This window comes from Phascolarctos cinereus, unplaced genomic scaffold, assembly GCF_003287225.1.
Source record: "Phascolarctos cinereus isolate Bilbo 61053 unplaced genomic scaffold, phaCin_HiC Scaffold_4;HRSCAF=312, whole genome shotgun sequence".
In the NCBI taxonomy this organism is placed as follows: domain Eukaryota; kingdom Metazoa; phylum Chordata; class Mammalia; order Diprotodontia; family Phascolarctidae; genus Phascolarctos; species Phascolarctos cinereus.
The window spans coordinates 453,742,336-453,752,453 of record NW_027555847.1 but is presented as its reverse complement, the minus strand read 5'-3'; positions in this window follow the sequence as shown (position 1 = coordinate 453,752,453).

The following is a 10,118-nucleotide window of genomic DNA, read 5'->3' as shown; positions in this document are numbered from 1 at the left end:
ACACTCCAGGCTAGGGGTTAAGCTCTGTATGACAACATAGTCAGGAAATAGAATGCTGAGTTTAGGGAAATGTTTTTAGTCTGATTTGGCTGCAAAATAGAGTGCTTGAATATGAAATAAATCTGGAAACAGGTTGATGACAGATTTTGAAGGTCCTCAAAAGCCAACAGAGAGCGACCGAAGGTTTTTGAGAAAGAGAATGACATTAAACCTGTGCTTTAGGAAGCTTATTGAGCACAAATCTTGTTTGTATTTGTGTCTCCAGCATCTAGATAGTGTTTTGATCATAATAGGTGCTTAATAAATGTTTGTTGAATTGATTTAAAAATAAATTCTATGACTTAAAAAGTTGGTTGTCAGCTAACTGGAAAACTCAGCTATCCAGAGTGATTCATTCGGTAAGGTTTCCAGTTAGCTAAGATTTCCCTGTAGCTACATGTTCACTTATGTCGTTGCTGAATATGCAGAAGTCATTGGCTGTGTAATGGAATTTCAGATGAATTTATTTTGTTAAAGAGTATCAATTCATAGATGGGGAATAACCAGATAATGACAACGTGGGCATAACAATGAATCAAGCTCTTTAAGTAAGTGCTTTATCTTTAGAGATGGTAGTTGAGGTTATGAACCGTTTTTTTTTAATACTTCTTTGTGCTCTTTTATGTTTTTGCATAAGTATTAAAGAGGTAGTCCCATTAGTAACTCATGATGTTTCTTCATATGCATTTTCCTAGAAGTCTGGGCGTATATAATAATTTCTTACAAAATCAACCAAAAATTATTGTGGAATTATATATATATATATATATGTATATTATATATATACACACATATATCCTTGAGAAAGTATTAGTAAAAGCAAAACTTACTTAGGTTTTATAATCGTAGGGTAATTAGCAATAATATAAGACAGTTTTCCTTCTCAAAAAAAATATATTTTTTTAAAGCTTTATGTTGTCTCTTAACTACTAACTAATAGAGTGCTAAAACAATTTAAGGAATTAGTTAATTAATTAATCTATGCTTAAGGCAGGGTATATACAAATCACTGATTTAGAAAATCAAATCTAAAGTTTTAAATCTTTTAATTTGTTTTAAATGTTTTCATTTATTTGTGTAGTAGTGGAGACCATAGGATTCATCTAATCTTTTAAATGAAGTTTTAAAAATACAATGTGGGAAAATGGATAGAATGTTAGACTTGGAATCAGGTTCAAATCCTGTTCCATATTTCTGACACTTAACTAGCTATGTCAAAATAGACTTTCTGAGCCTCAGTGTCTTTCACATCTATAAAATGTAATTAGCTGTAGTACCTACCTCACAAGGTTGTTGTGGAGTTCAAATGAAAGACTTACATAAAACGCTTTATAAACTTCAAAGTTCTGTATAAATATTGGTTATTATTATAATTTCTTATGATCTCTCCAAAGCTCATTTTCTTCTACTATTCTCAACAGTTGATATGAGGTTCAGTCCTAAATTTCAGAATAAATAGCTAGCTATGATAAAATGAGGGAGTTGTATTAGATGACCTCTCAGGTCCCCTCCAGCTCTATACCTATAGCCTCATGAGCCCTTCATACTAGACTAATAATTATAAAATGTTCAGGATTCATGAACCCATAGGGGTCATATAGAGAACCTGGATTTTTCAGATGCCTAAATAAACAGAAAGAAAAAAGTAAAGAGTACGTTATTTGTGTATGTGCTTTGTTTTTCATATTAGCCTTATTTCGGAAATACTTTTTTTTAAATTAGGAACTCTATATTTCCTTATAAATAATTAGACATATTTTAAAAATTAGGTATGCTTGCTCTTGAAAACAGATTTCTGAAATTTATAAAGTTGTATTGAGCTAGAGTAACAATTTTATGTGCTATTATGGTGGTTGTATTAATAATACACTGTAATAAAAATATGCCAACATAGTTGTTATGATTATTAATTGATTTGAAAGATGGTCCACTTCTCCATGATTTAAATAACAATTTATTTTAAAATGACCAAAACATCTTAATTTTTTGATATAGCTATAAAATCTGAAAAAAATAATGAAATTGATCATTTTAAAATGTAAGTTATATTTATCTGATGTATGAAAAATATATGTTAGACTTATGCAAAAAAACAAGAAAGCACTTTGGGTAGAAAAATTGGTTATTTAGGTTTTTTTTGCTGATGCGTCAAATCAAATTTCTCCCAATTCAGAGAACACAGTGACACTATTTTAGTTATGAATTTGAAAGGAAAGGAGTCAGATTGTATGAAAATACAAACTCACATAAGATGTCAGCATGTAAAAAAATATGAGTTTGTGCTAAACATTTTGTAATAAATATGATTCCGAAACACACTTTTAATTTAATATTTCACTTAAAATACACGTTAATATCCCAAATTATACTTTAAAAATCATTAAAGGCATTCTGTTTTGGGTCTAAATTATTTTAAGACTTTAAAAAAACAACAGAAGAAAATCATACATAGCAATATTTAATTTTTCTTTAAGAAATATATTTCAGGGGCAGCTAGGTGGCGCAGTGGATATAGAACTGGCCCTGGAGTCAGGAGGACCTGAGTTCAAATCCGGCCTCAGACACATTACACTTGCTAGCTGTGTGACTGTGGGCAAGTCACTTAACCCCATTGCCTAGCCAAATATATATATATATATATGTATATGTATATGTATATGTATATGTATATGTATATGTATATGTATATGTATATGTATATGTATATGTATATGTATATGTATATGTATATGTATATATGTATGTATCTTTCAAGTGCACAGCAAAGGCCATTTAAAAAAAATAGAACTCAACTACAAATCTATTTAATATGCTGGGTTTCAACTTGTTTATTTACCTATCTTATTTATTTATACTTTCAATTCAGATTTAGTATCCTTTTCAAGGAATAAATGAATCCAGGGAAATGCTTCTACAATTCATAGTTTAGCCAAAAGCAAGCAATAAAGACCAATAAACTTAGTAATTAACTCATTGAATAAGGATAAAAAGAAAATACATTATCCCCTTCCTCTTCTCTCTTGGTTCACCCCACATATCCAATCTTTTGTCAAGCCTTTTTGTTTCTACCTTCTCAACATCTCTGTTATGTGTCTCTTTCTTTTTTACTTACAGCCACTACCCTGATGTAAAACTCATCATCTTATGCCTGGGCTACTTCATTTGCCTTTCAGTTGATCTCTCTGCATAAAATCTTTCTCTACTGTCCTGTATCCTCCACTCAGCTACCAAAATGATTTTCCCTAAGTTTACCTATGCCATGCTCCTCAATAAACTCCATTGGTTTCTTGTTTTCTCTAGGATTACATATGAGATGCTCTGTCATTTAAAGCTCTTCTTTTCTTTGGCAAGAAGGCTAGATTCTGAAATCAGCTGCCAAGCAAATTTGAAACCATCCTTCTACATAGGAGACTGGAGTTCACAAACAATGTTCATGAATTTCTCTCTTGGACTATGCAGGTGCACACGTCTTCTATACTGTGCTTCTGTAGGAACTCTGAATACTATGTCTGCTGCCATCTCTTGGAATGGGAAAGTCCACTCCTAGAAACTCTCCTCTCTGATATGTGCTCAGATATCTATGGGAAAATATGTAGCCTTGTCCAAAAGCAATCATTGCTGGTTTCCAGGGGAAGAGACTGAAAATATGTAGACTTCCACATCTCTAGCCCCACCCCTGACCCCAAAGTGCAGCACGGCTGTGTAGCATATTGGTCTGTTCTGAACACAGAAGAGTTGAACATGTGAAGGGAAAGTCCAAAAGAACCAGAGATGGTCTGTCAGCTTTTTCTTTTTTTTTCTTTCTTTCTTTTTTTTTTTTTTTTAATATACAGACGATGGGGATGAATGGCTCCTTCAAGAAGGCTTCATTCTCCTGTGGTCCAACCAAACAGTTTTCTTGGAGGTAGTCCTAGACACAGAAAACCAATTGACAATTCTCTGTCCTTTCTAAATGGGCACTGATGTATATATCTGTACTGTATTTGGGAATGGTTATATTAAAACTGATCAGGATACCTAGATCTTCAATTGTTTTGTGCAGATGACATAATAAACAGCACTATACTACAAACTAGGAGACCTGGTTCTAGTCTTGGTTATGTCACTATCATTTAAGCTTTCTGGACCTTAGTTTCCCCAAAATGATGGGTTTGGACTTGATAATACTAAGGTATCTTCTAGCTTCTAGTTTCTATGATGATAAAAAAGCCTTAAATAGTGGAAAAGTTGAAATCATTCACTTGAGATCTGCTCTTTAATCCCAAGTAATCAGCAATAGTTTGTCACTGGATTTCAGAATTGGAAGAAACCCTGAAGACACCTTGTTCAACTTAAACCCAAAGGAAATTGATCATCCCTCTACATTATTTGCTTAACTCATAATTGCATTCATGTCTTGGGTCACTAGAGTGCGGTAACCACTTCAGGGTGTAGGGTACTGGGTTTTTATACTCCTGAAATGGCTCAGAAGCCTGCATTGTTATACTTCTCATTAAAATCTAGCCATTTTAGATAATTATCTCTTAAGCAAATGCACGTTAAAAACAGCAGCTCAAGACATTTTCCCCTCCCCCCCAAAAAAATAACAAAAAACAAAAAAAAACACAACCTGGGGAGGGAATACTCTCTACAAAGTACAAGTAGTATCCACAGGAAGGGTGGGCACGGAGTACAATAATAGTGAGGCACATGTTAGGGAACATGTGTAGCCAAGCCTACTTAGTTTTCTGGCATTCTTGATCAGCAGGCCTAGCTCTTTTGATTCTATAGCCAGCTTTCTTCTCTGCTGCCAGAGGTGGAACTCCTCAAAGCTGCTTCTTCTTTAGAGTATCCATGTCTTTCTAGAGTGTCTGTCTCTGCTCCTTCAGTTGTGTTTCTCAAGCTGACTTTCTACTTGTTTGATAGGGTGTCCTATTTTGTATGAGCAGTTTTGCTCCTAGATGCCACAACTGATAGGATGTGGAGAGGGGAAAGAGAGAAAAGAGATTTTCCCCTTACCACTATAGGTGTCTCCTCCAAAGTCAGCTCCTGACCTGCACTCACTTACATTGTTGAACTATAAAATTCCTGAATTGCTGGCTATCTGCAGTGCTTGGCTATTTATAGCCCCAATGGGGTGGCTAACTTTTAGCCCACCCAATTTTGTTGCCCCTTCTCACTCAGAACTGTTTGTGCTTTGGAAAGGGGTCACTGGAATTTAACACCTTATTACCACATCAACACTCTTTTTCTTCTACTACATCCCATGACTAAATCAACTGAGCCAGATAAAGAGAGTATAGGAAAGAAAATCCCCCTCCACTGCACTAGAATTCCCTCTAGTTCTCTTCAAATTCCTTCTTCAATTTGTGTATATAGACTACCAATGAGTGATAGAGAACTTGGGCTGTTCTAATTATTAGGAAGTTTTTTCTTCATATAAAACCAAAATTTGTCCCTTTATAACTTCTGTACATGATTCCTATAAGTCTGATTCCCTCTTCCACATGACAACTTTTCAAATATTTGAAGACAGTTATTGTATCCTTCCTAAGTCTTCTACTTTCCAGGCAAAACGTCATCCATTCTTTCATCCATTCCTTATAATAGCATGATTTAACACTTTATTATCTCTAAATAATGGAATAAAAATGGTCTCAACTGTTCAGCAGGCTAGAGGCCCAAAGACCTCAAGTTAGATTTGGGTGAGCCCCTTCCATTTCTTGCTGACTTACTTGTAAATTAACTCCTGTTCTTGAATCTGGATAGTTCCATAATTTGTAGAAAGAGCAAAGAGAAAGGAGCTTTCCCTGTCTCTTTTAAGTAGATGAATTTAAGATTATATGTTTAGAATTATTTATTTATACACTATCCATATATATGTATATACTGCTATTTTCATTGTGTATGGATATCCTATTGTTAAGAATGTTGTACAAGGAAATTTTGTTCAAGTATGGCATGGGTTGGCCAGCATAGCCTTTAGAGTCCCTCCTAATTCTAAAAATTTGGCATTTTACTGTTAAATTAGAGAGTCTCATGAAGAGGAAGGGAAGACATATGTGGCAATGTTAGCCAGATAACATTAACTCCAGGATCCTCTTTAGCCAGGAAGTACAGTTTCCTCTCTGGAGAGTTGCTGTGGCTATCAACAATAGCAGTACTCTAAAAGAGCTTCTAAAAGCTTTTTAAGTGCAATTGAATAGATATGAATAGTAGTTAATCACTTTGCCACTTACATCAGAGATTATTTACATCAGGATTATTCTACTGTCAGAAGATAGAGAGTAATCATTTAAGGGATGGGTGTAATTACATACACAAATACACATACAAACACATACATATTCACATATGTATGTATGTATGAGATAAATAAGTCTTTAGGAAAATCACCCAGGCTAGAGATGACCTGGAAATCAGTTTTTACATTTATAGGTATACTTAAATACACATAAATATAAATATTGGCTTATTGATTGACCACTAATATCACCTGGACCCTCCCTGCTACTCCAGAATCCTTCTATTCCTCTCCTGCAGGCTCCCTGCAATGCTTGTTTCAAACCTTTGTACTGTCCTTGTCACTGATCTTACTCTAATCTCCTTACTCTCAGCTGATCACTTTACTTCCTAATTTACTAAGAAAGTTAAGGTTAGTATTTAGGGTGTAAGTTTAGAATTATTTACAAACTCTCCTTTCCATATATATTTTTACTGCTTTCATTGTATATGGATGACCTTTTGTTGAGAATGTTGTAGAAGTAATTCTTGTTCAAGTATTATCCCTAGCCTAGATGATTTCCTAAAGACTTTGTTATCTTTGGTTTCTGAGTTAAGTCCCTTAGCTTTTAATGATCTAATTAATGCCTGACTATGATCCTGAAAATATTATAGCCTCCTAAGGACTGTAGAGACTAAGAATGACCCTCAACATCATGTTAAGAAAGATAACATGGTATAGTGGTATAAGAGCTGGATTGATTGGACACCTGGATTCAAGTGTAATCTTTGCTGCTAACTAGCAAACATGACTCTCTAAGAAAGAAATAACACATGAAAATACAGAAGTTTTGAGGTATGAAGTGAGAAGGGAATTGGAGGACTATAACATTGAATAACCTTGATTTTCTTAATAAAGCAGGAAATAAGATGTACTTCTGAGAGTAAGGAGATTAAGTGAGTTTGGTGATGACAGTAGAAGAGGTTTGGAGCAATCATTGCAGGGAATCAGTAAGAGATGAATATAAGGATTTTGGAATAGCAGTGAAGTTCCAAGTGATATTAGTGGTCAGCCAGTAAACATTTATTAAGTGCCTACTATGTGCCAGTCACATAATGCTAAGCACTGGGGATACAAAGAAAAGCAAAAGAAAATCTCTGCTCTAGAAGAGTTAAATTTAATGGACAATTATGTACAAACTATATACAAAATAGATAGGAAATTATCATCACAGGAAAGGCTTCCTCTAGAATATGGGATTTTGGTGGGGACCTGAAGGAAGCAGGGGCTTCCAGGAGGCAGAGATGAGGAGAGAAAGCATTCCAAGCATGGGGGACAGCCAGTGAAAATGGACAGAGTGAGGAGATGCAGTATCTTGTTCAAGGCACAGCAAAGAAGCCTATGTCACTGAATTATGTGGTAGGGTATAAAATATAGTAAGACTGGAAAGGAGGGGTGTGTGTGTGTGTGTGTGTGTGTGTGTGTATATACACTTATTCTCTCATCAGTAGTTTGCATTAGACTAGAGTTTTTTTGTCTCTCTCTTTTTTTTTAATTGGTCTGTTCATTGTCTCTAATTCTGGTGGGAAATGAAAGGCCCTCCTTCACTGTTCCCCAGCAGTTTTGTCTAAAGAACCTCCATGTCTCTGACTCTTTAAAGACAAATGAAGCTTCCTCTCCTCATTTCTACCCAAGAGCATTGTTGGTTGTACCAGACAAACATTTGGCAGTGTCTTGATTTTCTTTTTTATTAAGGAGAAGACAGATTATTAAGTAATAAAAATGATGTTAGTTGATACAGACATTTGCTAGCTGTGTGAACTTGGGCATGTCACTGAACTTCTCTCAGTCTGTTTCCTTGTCTGTAAAATGGGGAAAATAATAGCACCTACCTCATAGGGTTGTTATAAGAATCAGCTGGGATATTATATGTAAAATACTTTGCTACCTTAAAGTGATTTATAAATGTTATCTGTTATGGTTATGACAAGCAGTTGAGGAACAAACCTTTAAAAAAAAAAGCTGCTTATGTAGCCCTCAGTGGGGAACAGAATCATCTTTCCCTTAGCTTTTAATGAAGTCTTTTTTAAAGTGCTGAGCAGTGGGGAACAAAGCTCCCTCTGGCTGCTTCTGCTTTTCAGTGTCATCTGCATGCCATACCTGTTATCAGATGGTTGAAGATTCATTACTCAGCTTCTGGTCATTATTGGCCACAATTAGAAAGAGTGTCATGCTTCTGTGCCACACTTGCCTTAGTGGGCCTGCTCCCTGGAAGGGCCCACGAGGTGGATGCTCTTCCTTTTTTCCAGAATTCTCTCCCTCAGTAGGTTCTATGTCACTAAAATTGGTAAATTCTGAGAAGAATCTTCAGGGCTTGCCCTAGCCATTTCAAGAGTCTGACATCTCTTTGACAACACAACACAGGTGCTACATCTAAAATAACTGCCTTCTAATTCACTGAAATTCTGCAAGCTGAAATTCAACAAGCAATGGGAAAGTAGAATTTTTAGGAACAATTTTAAAAAGCAGTGTACTATACTTTTTAAAAAGGAAACTTTTGTTGATACCATTTGTTTCTACATAACCTAGATTTCCCAATATATCCCTTTCCTGTTTTCACTACAGATACCTACCCTTATAACAGAGAATAAAGAAGAGGGAACAATGTCAGTAAAAATAACTGCAATATAATCAAGAGCCCCAATTCTAGCTTTGGTTCTTCAATTAACTAGCTGTGTGACCTTGGCCAAGTCATTTAAGTTTCTCATCTCTAAAATGAGAGCTGGACTAAATAATATTCAAGGTCTTTTGTTGGCTACCTGGGCCTAGCAGAATTGTCTTCAATCACACTACTTTGCTAGTTATTCAAGTCAGATAGTAAAAACAATAGTGGATCCTGGGTTCAGCTTTTAGCCTCTGCTACTCATCTATGTGATCTTTGACATTTTACTTTCAACACTCTAGGTTAATTTCTTCATCTGTAAAATGAAGGGTTGCATTATATTATCTCTAACATCCCTTCCACTATAAATCCCATGATCTTATGATTGAGTGACCAGCTAATTTCATAATTATAGTTACAAAAAGCCAGATTTCTAGAGAAAAAAAAAAGAGGTGTCGGTTTTGTTTTTCATAAACTTTCAAAACTAAGACTGGCCAATTAAGTCACTGAAAATTAGAGAATATATAGAGAAGTAGATTGCCACTGAACTACCTCATTTCTTTGCTCTTTAAAAATAAATTTTAAAAAAAATGGCAGGATGAAGGAGAAAAACTGTGTTATAAAAAGTGTTTTACCCCAATAGATTTCCCAGGTGATTGATTATATTTTCTTCTAGAAATTGAAGAAGGGGAGAGAATATGAGGGTTGATTGCATCAAAAGTGTGACACAAATGAAAGAATCAAGAAATCCCACATCTGCACAGAGTCAACTAATAAATCAAAAGCATGTTCTTAACTACGTCAGATGTTTCTTTGGAACAGCATATGGTGTAATTCCAATATACTCTATATTCAGATACCTAACAGGCTGTCTTGTTTCTTTCAACTAGCCCAAAATCTAGCAGCACGAATGTTTATAAGGCTGGCAAAATATCTCAGTTTTATTTTGGATACTTCTGAGAGGATTGTTATATTTTTATCCATAAAACCTTAAGTGAAGAATTAAGCAAAACTGTTGGCAGCAGTGAACACAATTTGCAACAATATCGTATTTTAAAACTGCTCATAATTTCCACTAAGCCGTTGCTTTTGACCTACAATTTACCAAGTTTGCTTTCCTCTCAAAATTTAAAAGAAAGTCCTGTGGAAGTAAATCTTTGCAGCACTTAGGCAATTGAGATTCAGAAAAATAAACCTTTTCTGTGATGAACCAAA